Source organism: Phoenix dactylifera, unplaced genomic scaffold (genome assembly GCF_009389715.1).
Source record: "Phoenix dactylifera cultivar Barhee BC4 unplaced genomic scaffold, palm_55x_up_171113_PBpolish2nd_filt_p 000100F, whole genome shotgun sequence".
Taxonomy (NCBI): domain Eukaryota; kingdom Viridiplantae; phylum Streptophyta; class Magnoliopsida; order Arecales; family Arecaceae; genus Phoenix; species Phoenix dactylifera.
Genome location: NW_024067682.1, coordinates 24842 through 44390, shown reverse-complemented (window position 1 = coordinate 44390; position 19549 = coordinate 24842). Strand labels below are relative to the sequence as shown.

The 19549-nt window shown below is 41.9% G+C and overlaps 1 pseudogene; it reads left to right on the top strand.

The window, feature by feature from the left end:
• The first annotated feature begins 7500 nt into the window (after window positions 1-7500).
• Window positions 7501-19367, top strand: LOC103698554 (annotated as a pseudogene).
• The last annotated feature ends 182 nt before the right edge of the window (window positions 19368-19549 follow it).

The window sequence follows — 19549 nt, the reverse complement described above, 5'->3', positions numbered from 1 at the left end:
GACCTAAGGGTCTTCAGCGACTCCCAGCTGGTTGTGAACCAAATCTTGGGTGACTTTGAAGCCAGAGAGCCCACGATGCAGGAGTATCTCCGGAAAGTGCGGGATCTCACCTCGACTCTGAGCTCTTTCCACATCCAACACATTGCTAGGTCGGAGAACCTCAGAGCAGATCAACTGTCAAAGTTGGCGTCCTCTCGCATGAGCGAGCTTCCCAAAGCAGCAGTGCTGGAGTATCTCCAAATGCCCAGCACGGAGGAACCCGAGCCAGCCCTTTGCATTGAAGTCGAGCCGAGCTTGATGGACGAGCTCATCGGCTATCTGCAGGATGAAGTCCTCCCCAGTGATGAACGCGAGGCTCACCGGGTCAAGCGTCTAGCCGCTCGGTACATATTGTATGAAGGCAAGCTTTATCGGAAATCTTTTACCTCTCCTCTCCTTAGATGCCTCCGCTCGACAGAGGCGGATTATGCAATGCGTGAAGTCCATGAAGGGATTTGCGGAAATCATCTGGGAGGCCGAGCATTGGCGCATAAGATTCTACGCAGGGATTCTACTGGCCGACGCTCCAGAAGGATACGCTAGACTTTGTCCGGAGATGCGACCGGTGCCAGAGGAACGCCAATATCCAACGCCGACCCTCGGCCCCGTTGACCTCGATCAGTTCTCCTTGGCCATTCGCCCAATGGGGAATTGATATCCTAGGGCCATTCCCTCTGGCAACCGGGCAAAGAAAATTTTTGGTCATCTCTATCGACTATTTTACTAAATGGGTGGAAGCCGAGCCAGTCGCCCGGATCACCGAGCAGAAGATGCGGGATTTCGTCTGGAAGTCAATAATCTGCAGATTCGGACTCCCCCGCATCCTCATATCAGACAACGGCCGCCAGTTTGACAACGCTCGCTTCAGAGAGTTCTGCTTCGAGCTCGGCATCGACCACCGCTTCACCTCGGTCGCGCATCCTCAGACAAATGGAGAAACCGAGGTAACGAATCGTACTATTTTGTAGGGGCTCAAAGCCAGGCTTGACCAGTCCAAGGGACAGTGGGTCGAAGACCTATACAATGTTCTGTGGGCTTATCGGACCACGTTCCGTGTACCCACCAGCGAAACTCCCTTCAATTTGACATATGGAATGGAAGCCGTCATCCCATTGGAGATCGGGCTCCCTTCCCCAAGGGTAGAGCATTATGACGCCGACTCCAGCTCTTCGCAGCTCAGAAATAACTTGGACCTAATTGAGGAGACAAGGGAAGCCGCCCGAGTCTGCATGGCGAGATACCAGCAAAAGACGGCGCAATACTACAACGCCAAAGTCAAAGTCAAATCCTTCAAAGTGGGGGACCTCGTCCTCAGAAGGGCTGAAGCCTCTCAGCCAACCGAGCAAGAAAAATTGGTTCCGAACTGGGAAGGACCCTACCGGGTCGCCCGCGTCGAGCGACCTGGGGCGTACAAGCTGGAGTCTCTCGACGGAACCCCTATTCCACGAAGCTGGAGTTCCAAAAACCTCCGGGTGTATTATCAATAGAACCCCAAGGGGTTCTCTGTTTGGAGCATAAGTCTTACCTTTTTACAATAACTTATCTGCAATTGTTTAATTATGCTGTGTTTCTCCTGATGTCTAAATGTTTCGTGACTCTCAGACGACCCGGCCCAGCTCGTATACACGACCCTGCTTGGATACTACAATTAGCACCGGGCAAAACCAGACGCCTTAGCGAAAAGTTTGGAGCGCCAATGTCGAGCTCGGTCTCGATCTCCCTCAAATACCTCGGCTAAGGTCGGGATGCCCCGAGGTGGACAGTGCGTTCCCAGACCCCTCGACCTCGGAAAGCATCGCAGGTCGAGAGAGCGTGCGCAAACCCCTCGACCTCGCGTACGATACCTCGGCCAAGGTCAAGATGCCTCGAGTGCCGACAGTGTGTGCCCAGACCCCTCAGCCTCGAGAAGCGTCGCAGGTCGATAGCGTGTGCCCAGACCCCTCGACCTTGCGTACGATCCTCCGACAATTCGGGATGCCTCGAGTGTCGACAGTGCGTGCCCAGACCCCTCGACACTTGGGAAGACGGGGTAGTACCTTTACGGCCCCCCGTAGCGCCTCCTCGACTGAGGTCGGGATGCCCCGATGAGTCGACAGTGAGCCCGAGCTCCCTCAACCTCGGGATGACGGGGTAGTACCTTCGCGGCCCCCCGGAAACAAATGTTCGTGGTCGGTAACAAACGTTCGTGGTCGGAAACATGTTCGTGGTCGGCCACAAATGCTCGTGGTTGGCAACAAACGTTCGTGGTCGGAAACATGTTCATGGTCGGCAACAAACGTTCGTGGTCGGAAACATGTTCGTGGTCGGCAACAAACGTTCATGGTCGGAAACATGTTCGTGGTCGGCAACAAACGTTCGTGGTCGGCAACAAATGTTCATGGATGACAACAAAGCAACTCCCACACAAATCTCCGATGGCGACTAATTCTCCTAATATGCTGGCGTCTCCAGAAAGCGGACCTCGAGCAAAAGAGCGTCCTCAAAAGCTCGCCGAGGAGCAAGGCTGCCGACCTCGGCGTGAGATGCTCGACTCCGACAGTACAAAAGGTACATTTTAATCAATACCTATGTTGTTTCATTCGTTCCTGCATTGATCGAATGCTTAAATAAAGCCCCGACCAGCGTCGAGGTGCTTTGCCGGGTCAATTGCGGGCTGACCTCACTGACCCCGCGCGCACCACCCGTCGGTGAACCCTAGTTTGACTAATATCGGCAGCTCGGCGAAATTTGCTCCCGAGCTTGGGGACTTGTATCGGGCCTGGACCTAGACCTGTTTAAGTCGGGAGGGTCCGACAATCCGCTTCGACCACTAGAGGTCCGAGCTCACTGATAGTCAACTTTAAAGACCACGCAATAGCACGTATCTGGTAGGATAGTGATTACAGGTATCGATCCACAGGGATTGGGGTATAGTTGTTTTCTTAAAAATAAAAAAATATTTAAAAAGAAGAGTTTGTGAAGAAAATTAAACTAAGAAATTTAATTAAAAATGTAATTAAAATGTTATCAGTTTGAGGGAAACCTAAGGCAAGAAATTCACCACTAACATTAGAACAAGGGTTATTTGTATTTTAATTTATTCTTGAATTAATATGCAAATTGGCTACAAGCCTAATAAGCATTTGAATAAAATTTCACAAAAGTAATTTAGGCATAATCCATCTTTAGTTGGCATGAAATGTCTACCCTAATCTAAGGTGGCAGCACATCGCATCTTCCTTAAGCATGGACTATCTTATATTTACTTAGTGATCATGAAGAACAATTATATAAACTTCATATTTAAAATTATAGAAATTAAATATGAGATAAAATAAAATATTCATTAGAAGCGAAATAAAGTTTATACAACTTCAAGAATAAAAATAAAAAATACAAAACCCTTGGCCCTTTGTTAGGGCTGCATCCAGCCCTAGTGAGGAGATCAGCCCTGCATGGAGAATTGAACAGCCGCAGCAGTGGAGAAGACTTTCATCGCGACCAGCTCTTCTTTCTTTCTTCCTCTGGCGACTTTCATAACTCCCTCTCAACACTTCATTTTTTCTATATGGGAAGTTATTCCTGGAATACCCAAAAGTTTTCTCTCTCTTTTTTCTTATTTTTGTGGGAACTTAACCTGAGAAGAGCGATGGGATCAGCTGGCTCACTCCCCCCGAATGCCATCGTCTTCATGCATCGATTCCCTTTTATAGCCTTCACACCTCTCTCTCCTCCCCTCTTTTGAATCAAGGATAAGGATGCAGAGATTGAGCTCATCCGGTCGTTGGAACAGGGGGCTAATTGCTTACGGCTGAGATGAGGGAATTCATTGAGAGGGCCACGGATGTTTGGATTTGTTCTGCAGATAGGAGCTGTTGGATTTACTCGCTCTATGGACGTGAAGTGATCCGAAAACATTGTAGATCTGATTCGGATCCTTGGAGAAGCTTTGCTTGCTGACTTGTTGTTCTGGAAGTTGGGAAGAACACATGGAGGGAGCCGATGCCGCTGATCCGCGGTATGCATGGGATGGCATGGATGCTCGGATTTGCTGGGATGCAATCCGTGAAAGATTGGATCTTCGAATGGGTAGCTGGCTTCCAGATGCTGGGATGCGAGAGGCTGGACGTTGAGAGGATCTCGGCTGGAAGCTCTGTTCCGAAGCAGAGGAAGAAATCTGATCTTGACGTTGGGGATTTCATGAGATCAAGCCGTGGACGATGAAGTTAATCCGAAGAAGGGGTAAGGATGGAGGCTGAGAAGATCTCAGATGCTGGGAGGAAAGTTGGAATTCATTGGATTCGGTCGTGAAAGAAGGGAATGGATGCTTAGGCTTTGTTCATGGGATACAGGAGATCCTTGGAACGGTGAGAGTGATGCTGGAGAAAGCTGAAGTCGGGGATCCGGTTGGATGCGGGATGATGCTAAATCACGAACGTGATCCGGAGGGAGGTTGGGAGATAGGATAAGGATGAGGTCACAACGGGATGAAGCTTGGAGTTGGTTCTGTGATGAAGAAACGATGGGAAGATGACACGGACGGGAGGAGAAGTTTAGATACTAATCTAGACTTGGTTCTAGATGGCTGTCGTGAATGCAGGGGAGCTGGGAATTATCCATGAATCACGGATGCTAGGAAGCAATTTAGGATTTGGTTGAGACGCAATCCGTGGAGATGTGATGAGCCATCGACGTGCGTGGAGCATCTCATGCGGACGGTTGCGGGTAGGGAGCAGGGGACTGGCTGCGAACGGTGGATACGGGATAAAGGCTATGGAAGTTTGAATCATGGAATCAGTCCGGAAGATGGCTGGGACGTGGGAGATGGCAGATTACTCTCATTCGGAAGCAGAGAATAACTCGGGATAGGAGAGGATGGGAGATGATATGCGAGCGTGAACTGAGGGCTCGTTTGGTTCGCGGAAAAAGAAGGGGGAAAAGTGTGGTCAACGGGAAAGTAATGAGATGCCTCTTGTTTGGTTGGAGTTTTCAAAGGAGAGAGAAGAAAAAGTTGTATTCCCATGGGAATGTGATTCCCACATTTCATGGGAAAGTCTTTCCCATGAGAAACATGGGAAAGTTACTTTCCCATGAGGCGGGAATCACTCCATTTTTACTTTTTTCCAAAAAGTCCCTTCAGCATTAAAGAAGCATTAAAGAGGCATTAAAAACCTAATTTTTATTAAGGGCATAATAGGAATTATATATAACTTTCCTAGGAAAGTGGATGGCCAACCAAACATAAGCACCTTGGAAATTTGTCACTTTCCCATGGTGAACCAAACATGCCAAACGTACTTTCCTAGGCATCCTCTTCCTAGGAATTTGTTTTCCAGGAATCATATTCCTAGGAAGAAAAATGCTTCCCGCGAACCAAACGAGCCCTAAGAGGATCTCGGCTGGGAAGTAATCCGGATGAAGACGTGGCTTTGGTTGTTTGGAATCCTATGGGGTTCGGATAAGAAAATGGTCCGTGGGTCTCGGCTCTGTTCCGGCTGTGTATTTTGGAACACGGGAGTTGGAAAGTCTTGGGATGACGTCATGACGTGGCTGAGATGTGGTGGAAGAATAGGGAGATGATGTGTAAGACTTGATATGTGGATGGCTTGCACATGGAATTTTAGGAAGACTTTGAATAGCTAATCGCGGATGTGAAAATGACCAGATAGTACAACATAATGAAAGTTTGAACTCGATTGGATGTGAAAGAACAGGGGAGTGGGGCTGGACTGGGGTGCGTGTTATTCGGGTTCAGGGATCATCCGAAAATAAGTTTGACTCGACCTGCATATATTGGACATAACCAATAAAATCAATCAAACTTGAATTACTTCTAATAATTTATGCAATGATGGTAACACATATTTTATGGTTAAATTTACGAAATATGTGTGTTAAAATAATAATAAGTGCTAGGAGAAAGAGGTTAATTTATGTATTATTTAGCACTTATCACTCACGGAGTTGGCTTTTGAGCCAAGTTAGTGACCTCAGGTTTTAGGGCTCGGCAGGATTCTGTGCCGAGCTCGAAGGCTTGATGAGCCCGAAGACAGGCGAGTGTCTCGAACCCAAATACAGCGATATCGCTGGTCGGGGGTCCGAGCAGCGGGAACCTTGGACCCGAATCTAGGGACTTGCAAATATGCCTGACTACGTGACGAACGTGATTGAAATCGCAGGGCCCAAGTCCATGGACTTGAGTGGACTTGAAGAACCCTAGATCTACTGAGATGTCATCGACATACATCTCCATGTTTCGGCCTATTTGGTCTTTAAAGATTCAGCCGACCAGCCTTTGATAAGTTGCTCCAGCATTTTTTAAGTCGAAAGGCATCACTTTGTAGCAATAGGTACCCCTGTCAGTAATGAAGGCCGTTTTTTCTTCGTCCTCCGGCGCCATCCGAATCTGATTGTACCCTGAGAAGGCGTCCATGAATGTAAGCAACTCATGTCCTGAGGTGGAGTCTACGAGCTGGTCGATACTGGAAAGTGGGAAGCTGTCCTTCGGGCAAGCTTTGTTCAGATCGATGTAGTCCACGCACATGCGCCATTTTCTGCTAGCTTTTCTGACGAGAACCACATTGGCGAGCCACTCTGGATAGGATATCTCCCGGATGAAGCCGGCCTTGAGGAGTTTGTCGACTTCCTCGGCCGCTGCTCGTTGTCGCTCTGGAGCAGCACTTCGCTTCTTTTGTCGCACATGCTTACAAGTTGGCTTTACTTGGAGTCGGTGGACCGCGACCTCCGGATCTATTCCCGGCATGTCCGTTTGGAACCCGCCGGGTTGGGAGATCGAGTGACGAACCCCCCCCCCCCCCCCCCCCCCCCCGTGGGTCGGATCGGAGCGTATTTGGAGGCACTCTGGGCCGGCCTATGGTTTCCCCTCCATGGGTTCGTGAACGAGTTGCTCGGGGAGTACCAACTCGTCCCGGCGCAACTTGCTCCGAACGCATGGAGGACGATTATCGGGTTCCTGTCCTTGTGCATGGCATACGGAATCCCGACTTCCGCGAATGTCTTTCGGCAGCTCTTCATGTTGAAGTCCAGTCCGGGAGACGGGGAGTGGCTCTATATCGCCCTTGGGCGGGCCGGCCGCTCTTTCCAGGGTGCTCCGACGTCCATTCATGATTGGAAGAAAAGGTTTTTCTTTTTGGGTTCCGAGCGGACGTGGGGGTTCAACCCTAGGTGGAGGCAGAGCCGGCTCAGGACCGCCAACAAGGAGGTATCCCAATTATATTACGTATTTATACGATATTTTATTTTCTAATTTTATTAGATATATTCATACTCAATGTCCACAAACCACAATCTCTGAGTCTTAAATATTAATAATAATAAATAACCACGATTGCGGAGAGCTATTACCTCACCATACTTCCGTGATCATAGGGTCCGAGTCCGAGTCATAGACCAAATTGAACCTCACCCATTTATGTTGAAATATTCTACTTTCTCCTGACCTTACTGTTGGTGAAAAGTATTCTCCACTTGTTTTTTTTTTTTGCTAGAAAATTCTCCACTTGTTTGAGGGAGGGAGAGGGGAAGAGAAATGGCGAAGAGCGGGCAGCTTGGGTGCGAGGCGGCGGTGGGTTCGCTGACGCCGGCGAAGAAGAAGGAGTACAAGGTGAGCAACCGCCTTCACGAGGGCAAGCGCCCCCTCTACGCCATCTCCTTCAACTTCATCGACGCCCGCTACTACGACGTCTTCGCCACCGTCGGCGGCAACCGTGTATACTCTTCTAATCCTCCTCTCTGCTCTCTCTCTCTCTCTCTCTCTCTCCCCCTCGCTCGCTCGTCTAACGGGGCCTTTTTCCCCCTTTTTTTCGATTTTTTATGGTTTGATACGTCTAATTTCGGAAATTATGGTTTTGTCACAGGTGACTGTTTATCGCTGCCTTGAACAGGGTCTCATTGCTGTGCTGCAAGCGTATGTTGATGAGGATGTATGTTTTCTATAGCTTTGATGTCTTGCAATTGGTCTCGTTGTTAATAGTGATTGGAAAGAAATATTAAAAATGTCCTTTTGCTTTTAATGTTTGTTTGATTTTGGTTGGTAATTGGATTTTGCGGTACCATCAGTTGGCATATTGTTTGTGTTCTGATTGTCAATCATTTACGCGCTTGGGAATTTGCTGAAGTTCTTAAAATCAAAGACAGCTGTCTAAAGGTATCTTGTGAGAGGTCTAGTTATTAGGTTTTGATTGATTGATATAGTAATAGAGTGTATGAAGTTATGTGATTTGAATTCCTTTTGTAATTTGGGTCTCAGTCATAAAGATTCTATGGTATCTAAATTTCCGGGTATATGAATGTTTGAATACCGATTGGTTGTGTACTGGGGCAATTGTTAGAGTTGATTAGGAAGTATAGGATCTTATGTATTTTCTAATGATTGGGAATGTTTCATTGTAGTTCAGAAGGATGAGTCATTTTATACTTTGAGTTGGGCTTGTGATCTTGATGGGACTCCACTTTTAGTGGCGGGCGGAAGCAATGGGATCATTCGTGTCATAAATGCCGGCACCGAGAAGATACATAAGGTTGTATGCCATCCTTTTCAATTTGGATTATTATATTTCAAATGTCTTTTGAAGGACAATTTCTATTTGCCTGCCAAATGGGTTATACACACACACACACACAGATATTTATGTATTTATCCCTTTTTTTTAAGTCATTGATCTATTATTATCCATGAGATTAAGATACCTTTTAGAACATATCCCTCTTTTAAACCTTTCATGTTTACAAAAGGCATATGATTTATATTAGCTGAATGGATTTGAAACAAGGAAGGCGGAATCATCCCAAACCACACGGTTTGGGCTGTACTGAGCTGCATTGGCGGTGGACCAAGATGGTTCTGGCAATAAAATTGTGAAATCGGAAAGGGAGGGGAGGGAGAAGGAAAGAGAGGAGAAGAGAGAGAGAGAGGGAGGAAGTGAGGGAGAGGGTGGCGGTGAGCGGTGGTCGCCAAAACAAACCGAGGGAGGGGGGAGAGAGGGCTTTCAAAGGAAACAGGGCTTCAACCCTTTTTTATATATTATTTTATATTTTTAAGTGAAGACGGTAGCTATTGCTGCCTTCACTTAAAAAAATTTAGAAAATGAGAATAATAAGTGAAGTCGGCAGTGAATGCTAACTTCACTTAAAACAATCAAAAAAATTATAAAAAAGGGGAGGAAGCCCCAATTTTCTTTCGAAACAGGGGCGACCCCTGTTCTAACACATGGAGGAGAGAGGGCTTCGAAAGCTCTCTTCCCTCTCCCTTAGTCCTATTCCGGCGGCTGCCGCTCATTGCCGCCCTCTCTCTCCCTCCCCTCTTCTTCCCCCCCCCTCTCTCTTTTTCTCTCTTTCCTTCTCCCTCTCCCCCTCCCTTCGCCTCTCCCTCTCTTTCCACCATGCTCTCCCACTTTCTCCCTCCCTTCCTCCCTCTCCCTCTCCCTCCGTCTCTTCCTCTCTCTCTTCCTCTCCCCCTCCCTTGCTGGTTTGCTTGTTGGTTCATGCTAGAATGGCACGGTATGGCACGGGGGTGTACCATACCGTGCTCCTGGCCTACCGGCATTGGTGCCAGATTTTGATACTGTGGATCTTGATCTAAAATCTGATGTAGCATAGAATTATTGGACTAGATGTTCTGTTGTGATGCACAAATGTTTGCAGAGTTTTGTTGGTCATGGGGATTCGGTAAATGAAATAAGGACTCAACCATTGAAGCCTTCACTTGTGGTGTCTGCCAGCAAGGTAGATAAGCATATTGCTTTGTCATAATTAAATGCCATTATACTCTGACATAGTTTTGATGTTATGATATATTCTCTTTTTTGTTCCAAAATAGGATGAATCAGTTAGGCCTATGGAATGTGCACACTGGAATCTGTATACTGATATTTGCTGGGGCAGGAGGTCATCGGAATGAAGTTTTGAGTGTTGTAAGTGTGGTGTTCAGTGAAAACCTACTTTACTGTATTTCTTTTGTATCTAGACTTAGTTTTTATACCAATATAAACCAATGAATGAATATAAAGTATTCACTATGTAAGCACAATCTTGTTTTGTAGGACTTCCATCCCTCTGATATTTACCGCATAGCAAGTTGTGGTATGGATAATACTGTTAAAATTTGGTCGATGAAAGGTAGGCAAGTGATTTGAATTGATCCTTGTGACTGTCTATGCTCTAATTAAGTAGATTTCATGACATCAACTACCTTGTGCAGAGTTTCTGGACATATGTTGAAAAGTCATTTACATGGACTGACCTTCCATCAAAATTTCCCACAAAATATGTGCAGTTTCCAGTGAGTGTGAAATCTTTTATGAATATCAATCAGAAGACAAAGAAATGACAATTGGTTAGAGCTAATTAGTAGTTTCAATAAAAAACTTAACTGCTATCACTGCAGGTGTTCATAGCTTCAGTCCACTCCAACTATGTTGACTGCACTCGGTGGCTTGGTGATTTTGTCTTGTCAAAGGTGAGTATCTCTTCTCATGTAGTGTAAGAGTATATTCTTATTTCTTAGTTGACTAATTCTGCAAATTGTCTTAGATTTAATCTAGCTAGAATTGTTCTTGGTAAATTAAATAAAACATTTGCAAGGAGTGCTATAGTTAAGCTAGTTATATATTAGCATATGTTAAAGGTGGCATCTGTCTATAGCTTACTTGGTGACATGGTATATAAGTTTTCTATGTGTTTGTGCAGGTGCAAATGTATGTAATTTGAGAAGTGAATACATAAACATTATTTAGTGTGAATATATGATTAGGTATATATAGAGCTGGACTTGGCTCGCTCAAGTGGATCTCCACTTAAGTTTGGTTAGATTTAGATTGGGTGATGGGCATATCGATGATCCAAGCCATTGAATGTGATCTGCTATTTCTAAAACTGCTTGCCACACTAAAAATCATTGTAATTTGGGGAACCCCAGCCTATGCATCAAGTTATTAAAAAATTATATATAATTTAATTTTATTTAGACTATCTAATTTTTTGGCGGCTTTGATGCATGGGTTAGGATCTTCAAATCATATATTTTTTGTATGTACGCAATTTAGAAGTAGTAGGACACATTCAATAGCTCGGTCATCAATATGAAATTCTCATTGTCCATGTGGATCTGATTGCATTTGAGTGGAGATCTACTCAAGTTAGCCAAGTCTAGCATATATATTATAATATATATATATATATTATGAATGCTTTTTGCAAGGGTGGGAACATGATTTTTCATTAGGGGTTTTTGTCATATATGATATTTTTATTGCTACAAATTAAATAGAAGAACTGATATACAGATTCCAGATTAACCATGGGAGACCAATTTTGAATTCAAATGGTTCAAGCGTTATCATGTAGTATAGATTAACAGTAAATGAATTCTATATTGTCTGCCTTTTATATTTAATTTACAATATAGCATCAATTTGAATATTTTCACATGATCTACACAAGTTTCAGTAATTTAATAATCAAGAAGATCTTCAATTCTGATCTTTCACTTGAAGGGCTAAGTTGACATTATGCACAATGACAAATGATTGAACATAATAATTCATTAAGTTAAAAAGGGGAAGATGAAGAATATTAGGGGTCACCTTAATCCTTTGTTCTTCCTTAGATTCTTCCTATTAGAGGGAAAAGAATTGGAAAAAGGTTGCAAGGATTTTAGCATAGATTGTGCTATAGTATATTGCAGTAGACGCGAGAGAGAGAGAGAGAGAGAGAGAGAGAGAGTCTTTGCATGAGATTTTATTTTTCAGTCATTTTGATAGAGCAAACCATGGGAGAAATACCATGAGGAATGTGATGTGCTCAAGTATTCAAGGAAAGGTCAATTTGGTAGATGGTTAAAATCCCAGAGGTCATGCTTATTTAAATTAGTTTTGTCAAGATTTTTATATTTTAACTCGTTTACTACTCTTCCCTGATCTTCTATTAGTCATTAGCTTGAGAGTGAATGAAAAGTATTTTTGAAAAAAAAGAGAATGAATAAAAACTAAAAAGGTAGCCACTTGGGTGAGATAAATGCTTGGAGTTTCTGAGATCAAGCACATAAAGTAGAAAAGTAATGTGTAAGGAGGCTTTGAATGATTTATAGGATGTCTGACAGTGATAGGATGTTTACTTCATGACAGGATTAACTAGAGATGAGATGGTGTCCTGTTCTTTCTGTATTGATTAAGATGAAATCAATCGTCAAGACTTTAGGTAAGAAGTCACCAATTTAGTTGGTATGATAGGTGGGATGGCTCTACTAGACCAAAAATATAGGAGAGCCAAAAATATAAAGGAGATCAGATTTTGGTTTTTTTGAGGGGGAGGGCTGCTCTTAACTTTCAAAGGAATCTGACTGGATTTGGGGTCTTTGCACTCCAATCTATGTGAGGGTCCCCTGGTCTGCCCTTGGCTTTCTGCAGGCCTTAAAATCCATCATACTTGGCTTCCTATAAGTTGCAATCCAATTTATTTAAACAATGTGTGGTAAGAAACTTGCACTAAATCAGCATGTCCTATCAAAGTGTAATGCAATTAATTCACATTTGAATGTTTCTGTAAAGCATAGTAGATTTTCTGTTGGTAATCCTTTGTTTGTTATAGATGTTTCTTAAGAGTTAGTTCTTCAATGATTAAATTGATTCAGTTATGTAAAATAAGGACTGACATGTGCAAATAAATATTACTATATGGAGCAACTGTATCCACTAGATCATCTCGTGTGCGATAGAAGTTTGCCTTATCCAATGGAGAACAATTATGACATTGTTATCATAATTCACGATTTATATACTTGATCCAGTTTAGCTTGACTAATTGTTCGTATGACTTGTTGGTTTACATCCTTCTGCAGTTAGTGTTTGTGATGCTGTAGCTTGTGAATTATGTAATGAGTTTCAAGGTATACTGATATATTCTGGTTGAAAACTGCAGAGTGTTGACAATGAAATGTTTTGTGGGAGCCAAAAAACCAAGGGAACAAAGTCCTGGAGAGGTGAGGTTCTGGGGTAGCTCTTGTTATCCAAGGGCACTTGAGCACCAAAGATTCCACAGATTCATTTCCCACATGTTTTTTTGTGTAACTGACATTCTATAGTTCTTAATCCTATATATGTATTTAATTATATATGCAACCTACATACTACTACCTTCATTCATGGATGTTACTGTTCTTGCAAGCAATAGTGGTTTTATTGTTTCTTCTGCATGTTCAGAGCTATTATCCCTGTAAGATCTAATTGTTTTGTTAGCAAATTCTTCTCAGGGAGCTGTTGATATTCTTCAAAAAATACCCTGTGCCTGAATGTGATATCTGGTTCATCAAATTTTCTTGTGATTTTCACTACCAATGCAGCCGCAATAGGTAAACCTCTATCCTTGATTATGCAAAATTTTGTATGATATAATTTGCTACGATGCATTCATTCTTATATAACTTCGCTGATAAAAATGTGGATCATATACCAACATTTGGATGTTTTTTTAGTATCCTTTTTGGACTTCTCATGTCGAAAAACCTCTTATTATTTGTTATCGTGTATCAGTAGTTTCTTTTTCTCTTTTTCATTTTCTCTTTTCTTTTTGCTTGGAGGGAGACATGGAGAGGGAAGAAACTCGTGAGTTGGGGATGAGGAATGTTCAGTAACAATTTCTAGGTACAGAACCACAAAATATCATCCCAAAATTTGGCAGAGATAACATGCGTCTAGAAAAATTTGACATGGCAACCAATCTGCACCTCTTACATCTATATAAGGGTACATACATATATTACATGGACAAATGCATGAAATTAGTATTCAGTTTCTACAGGTCAATAGAGTAGAAAACTTTTACTAAAGATGTAGTTTGAGGCTTAATGCCACCGCTTAGCGTGTTAGAACTGATACTGAAAATTGATACCAGCATGGTTTCATGATATGAAGCATCATGTAGTGTATAAGACAACTAAGGGTGGCAAAACAGAACACTAAGGGGCTGTTTTGGATCCACAATAGTCCTTATATGGACTTGACATGAGAAGGGTTACTGGTAGAAAGGATTGGAGCTTTCCCAATTAAGAAATCCTTGGATTACATAATTCAGAAAAATTTTGGAGGCCATAAAGCACCCTTTTACAATGAATCTAGCATCCCTGCTTTCTGGATTGTGTGATTGGGAGGCTTCCCTAATTGCAAAGAATCTCTCCTGTCATCATTGTTACCTGAACTTTTGTCATGCATTGAGTTTATCCTGTGGATCATCTATTCAGACATTCTAATAGGCTCTAAGTGTTTGCCTTGTTATATAGTCAAAGATTGCAAGTGTCCAGGCGAGAGGCTATTTGTTTCCTATGTAGGTTTAAGCTTATGCTGCTGATGAATAACATATTTAATGTCCCCTTTGACAAGCTTGGAAGTGCAGCAATGATTTTAAGGTAATAACATTAAGTACTCACTTCTTCCTCCATTTTATTACTTCAAGGCTATTCATAGCAACAATGATCTCACCATTTGTACTCACATTAGAATGTTATAAATTTGGCATCTTTTATTACAATCAGATGCAATTTTAGACCATATCTTCTTCTTACCTCTTCCTCTTAGACCACTTCTATATACTGCCTCCTCCTTCACCATGTAGTTGTGACCTCCCTATGAAAGTAGCCAGGACATTTCTCTATGTCTCATTCCAAAATCATCTGTAACAACCTTCTTTTAACCATGTGAGACATAGACAATGGTATGGGAGAATATAATAGGGAAATAAAAAACATGCTAGGCCCTTAATAGAGGCCTTTTCTCCTTATAATCTAATAATTTATTTTATTCTTCCATATTATGGTTTATGGGAGATGACCACAAAGGTATTTTTAAATTTTTGACCCCAAACTTTCCCCAAGAATTGCTTTGTTGTTTCAAAGGACAAATCAAATGAGTTAAACTCATTAAGTACCTAATAAATGCTAAATAAGTCTATAAATCAATCCAGAACTTTTTTTTGACATGCACAAAACTTACGGAAAGAATTCTTTTCTTGCGTCATTTTCTTCATGCACTATCCTCTAGATGCAAAATTTAAGATCTAACAAGATCTTTGGGAAAAATATTTCATGAGATGCTCATAAGTTTAACTGTTGTATTATTACAACTAATAGCCTCGTAGACCTTTGTTTATGACCATCAAAGGCATGTAGAAATTATCGGGAATTAGAATGGGTGTAAGATTAGCTCTCTAGTCCCTTTCCCTCTGTCCCACATTTTCGGTCCCCTCCCTTTCCCTATACAAAGAGTTTGTGACAAAATAATGTTTACATGGACACAAGGTTTTAAACATGGCCTGCCAAACTGACTCGAACCACCCAGGTTGAGATGTGCCCAACCCAAATGAATGCAAATTTGGGGTTGGTCTGGCCTCTTGGTTTGGGACCCAAACTCGAACCTCTTTGAACCAAGTAGAACATGGTTTTAAATACTATTGGATGTGTCATCTTGGGTTTTTCCTTGGAATGGGATGCCTTGCATATCTATACTCAGGATGGTGGATGTCTCATCCAATCCCAGTCCATTCCCCAACTCGTTCCATTTTGTCAGTAGGGATGGTTCCCTGTCTCTTGTGATAGTGGGATGCCCCAGTATCTCACCTGGTACTAAAACTTTGCATGGACAAGTGACATGAGCTTTAATGTGTGTACAAGAATTTGGACATGGCAACTTGGCAAACACTATATAGAGAATATATTATGCTTTTATCGATGCATGCTTTTTGTATAACTTATTACCAGCTGGACTAGCCTGCCCCAGCAAGTTGCTATGAATCCACAAGGCCCCTATGAAGAGTTATTCTACTTTATCTATATGTACGTAACACTGACAATTGATGCCATCTTTGATTGGCTTTATGTAGTATCAACGAGGGTTCATAAGTTTCCAACCTGTATTAAATTTTTTTTCCAAATAACGTTGCCAGAAGAATAGTTAGTAAGTAGCAAGGTCTTTTCTATGGTCCATGGACGGTATTACAACCCAAAATCTTTTGTATGGTGTGCACTTCTATATGCTGGTTGCTCGAACTAAATCCATGATATGATTGAAAAGCTTAGATCAGTCTTTAGCAAGTAGTCTTACAAGCTTACGGTCCACTTTTCCAATTTATATTCTTTGCAAATTTTCCAAATCTCTCAATGCTTGATTGCTTTGGAACTTCAATTACTTTGTCAAGTAATTCATACGTTTCGACTTTCAAGATTAACGACTTATTTGAGAAAATCTTTAGAGTTTTATCAATTTATGTATGATTTTTATAATATGGCATTATAGTTTAAGTGGGTGATGGAACTAATTGAGAGGATTGCATGAACCTAGAACAAATCTTTCGCCAATATGTATTGATTTTAGATGTCCGTTGTGCAGCCTTTTTAATAAATATAACCATAGTAATCCAGTAAGGAAGTAGCTCATAGTAGACATCTCAATTCCAAAGGAAGATTGAAATGAAAAATTTGCAAACAGGACTGAAGAGATGCCTTTATCCATTAAATTTTCAGGTAAAAGGGAACCATGTATTAGAAGGCAATTTGTGGGCATGCCATCTAAAGAGGCGAAAGTCCTGGTCCAAGAGAGATTTATTAATACATGAAAGCTATATTAGACGATGTAGGCCCAATATATGGATTGTATCATTGTAAAATCCACAAGAGGCTACAGTCTGAATTTTGATTTGGATCTGATGCTCTGGGTTTTATTTTGCATTTTTTTTATAGAATTCTATGTGGCATTTAATGCTTGACTCATGGGCCTCTCTAAGCCCTAAACTGGAGAAGGGGCACTGACCAGCATATTTTTAGTACTCGAGAAACTTCTGTTGCACCGCTCCATGCTTTTTTAAACCTAAAGGGATTGAGCTAAATCTGATGGACCATATGTCCTGCTGAGATTTGGCTACAAATAAGAATGAGGATGCACCAATAGATGGAGATGAGGAGAAACAATGGGAGGATCTGACCTGGTAGAAGTGCCTGCCTTCCCTTCTTTTTTTCCTTCTTTGTTTGTTTTATTCTTTTCTTTCCCCTCTTTACTTGTGTTTGTATATTTCTTTATTTCCTCCTTTTACTTGCTTTCTCCTTTTTTGCCCCTTTTTTCCCACTACTTTTTCTTTGCCCAAAGCTTTTCTTGGTGCCTTCTTGGACCCACAAACTAGTCAGCCCCATTGGTGAATCAAATATGTTAGTGGCCACTGAAAGTTTAGATTTGCACCATCTTTGCCAATAAGAACCACGGTTTAATGTTTAATCTTAATCATTGGATCAAGGGGCATCCGAAATTTGGCAACTTACCCCCTTAATAGAAAAACATACTGAGGGCATAACTTTCTTTCTTGTTACCCATCTTAAAATGCACATTGCATGGACCAAGGTGATGAGACACTCTTAGAATGTACATAAAAGCAGTTTTGGCGGTCCCCAAAACATGGTTCCGCTGCAAATAATTTTTTTGCTCTAGAAAAAGTTTAAACTGACGTGATCACATGATACACAAGTAGTAAGTTACCAAGCTTAAGGCACCATAATAAACCATGGGGGATCATCTTTTTGAATATCCTATGCTTTATGGTTACAAAACATAACTATGCTTGTCATGCCCTGTGAATACAAACCTGCTGTCTGCGTGACTCTTGACAATACCACTAACAATAAATAACAAGAAGAATGACTGAAGTCAGAACTCTTGTACCAGGAAATTGAGCATTCTAATCCTTGAAGCATCATCAAGCTTGATCTTAACTTGTAAGAAAGCTTACTCGATTGAGTGCAAAAATACTTTTTAGTACTTTGCTTAGTCCACTTCATTTTTTTTGATGAAAAATAGAGCAAATCTCAATGAAAGCTTTTGGGATAAGAGTATTGGTAGTGAATCTAATGATGATTATCCTTTCAGTCTCTGTTTGGCCCAGTGAGGAATCCAGTACTCTTTAGAAATGCATGAGACTCTTGGAAGAAAATGAAGCTATGAGCACCAAGCTTCAACATCATCAGCGTGCCATCTCAGGAATTAAAAATAATAGGCATTTAATTTCTTCCTCTACATTACCGGAAGAAGATTTCGTACTACAATCAAGAAATTCCTTCTCCTGGTCCTTCAAGAAGAGGTTCCAGAAGAAGAGAGAATGAGTTCGGAAATTTGCTCATCCACCATCCGCTTTCACAATGAAGCGGGGGACCAATCTTGTTTCTAGAGAAACTAATATTTCCTAAGCAAAAAATAAGACTTAGCAAAAATAAATATTATTGACATAATACATCCATATTATCTGATTTATATCAAAGTATTTCTTTTTATTAAATGTTTTACGTTGAGCAGTTGTTGGGTGATCTTGATATTATGAAACTGGGTAACAACTTCCACTGGAGCAGGAAATCGGGAAGGAAAGATTTATGTTTGGGAGCTTTCAGTCCAGCGCCACCTGTTCTCATAGCAAGGTTATTATGATCTCTAACTTTGTTATTTTAACACAATCTCTCTTATTTTTATTGCTGTATCTCTCCTATTATGCACGCAACTTTGCTGACAAATCAGTCTGTTGCAGACTAGCTCATGCTCAATGTAATCTCCCATAAGGCAGACAGCACTGTCCTTTGATGGAAGGTACTTAAGTCACACCCACATCATATCGGTACATTATGCTTCAATTGATTTTGAGCACATCCATCCTTAAAAGATCATAGGTTCACCTTCTTGATGTATATATTAGTTTGACCATGGGAACCTCTAAACTGGTCTTTCTGCTACAGCACCATCCTTACTGTTGTGAGGATGGCTCAATATGGCGCTGGATGTAGTTCAGTCATGATGCGACCCATTAATTTGGAGGTACTCTTTCCTTGCAACCAATGCGCGACTTTAGCTTTTGTCTGTAAGCTAGAATGAGTAGAACAATTTATTGTCTTCCATCCATAATTTCAGCTTGTTACTTGGAAGAAAGTCTTATCTGTGGTTCTATCACATATGATCATGTGCTACCCAGGAAAGTAGCCACAATAACTTATTTGTCGCGCTAGCTGTGCAGGTCCTACTTTAACTCGCTTTCAGTACTTGTACAACAGGGTTGCTGTATCTAAATGATGTAGAAGTAGCTGCACCGCTTGGATCAGATTTTCGTCTCCGAAAGCCGACATCTTTTCCTCATTTTTGTGCTTCCTGTGTTCTTGTAGCCTCTGCTCTTGTACTCGATGTTATAGTGCGGCTACGGGCTCTAAATGTATTCCTTCATATTCTAATTTTAAAATTAAACATATTGATCAGCGAGAATCACCTTATCCCGAATCTGGACGTATAATAGAAGCCTTATGGAATTTGCTATGGATTTAATAGTGAAGTTTAGTATACTTGGGAGTCATAGACCGCTTTTTTTTTTTCTTTTTTTGAATTTAAAACAGGCCCTCTTTTCCTTGACATCTGTGTCTTCAGGTTTACTTCAGAGAATGCGAGTCCTTCCTAATCAGCCTGTTTCCACAGCAATTGAATATCTGACTTGGGAGGACAGCGTGTGG